The sequence below is a fragment of the Eimeria mitis genome, genomic scaffold, assembly GCF_000499745.2.
Source record: "Eimeria mitis Houghton genomic scaffold, Emh_scaff3405, whole genome shotgun sequence".
In the NCBI taxonomy this organism is placed as follows: Eukaryota; Apicomplexa; class Conoidasida; order Eucoccidiorida; family Eimeriidae; genus Eimeria; species Eimeria mitis.
This window is the reverse complement of record NW_013571748.1, coordinates 5,852-6,317: the sequence shown is the minus strand read 5'-3', so window position 1 is coordinate 6,317 and position 466 is coordinate 5,852.

Here is a 466-nt window from a genome sequence, read left to right as displayed (position 1 = left end):
AGCAGCAGCAGCAGCAGCAGTAGCAGCAGCAGCAGCAGTAGCAGCAGCAGTAGCAGCAGCAGCAGCAGCAGTAGCAGCAGCAGCAGCAGATGCACATTTCTGTTTGTATATCTCCCTAGCTAGCTAGCACTAACAAATAATAATAACAAAGCTAGCTAGCTATCATCAACTAGCTAGCTAGCTAGCTAGATATAACTAGCTAGCTAGACAGCCAGTTAGTCCCAGCTAGCTAGCTAGCTAGCTAGCTAGCTGGAGATTGCTGTGTATAGCTCTCTGAAGCAAAAAGTATTATTTCTTTTTTTCGTGTGTGTATCTATCGATGAATTGCTAATTAATAAATTAATAAATAAATAAATAAATAAATAAATTTATATATTTATATATTTATTTATTTATTTGTGTTTCAGGTGTGAGCCTGCTGCAGCTAGCAGCAAGCCGGGACACGGCCTCTGTGTTTGTGCGTTTA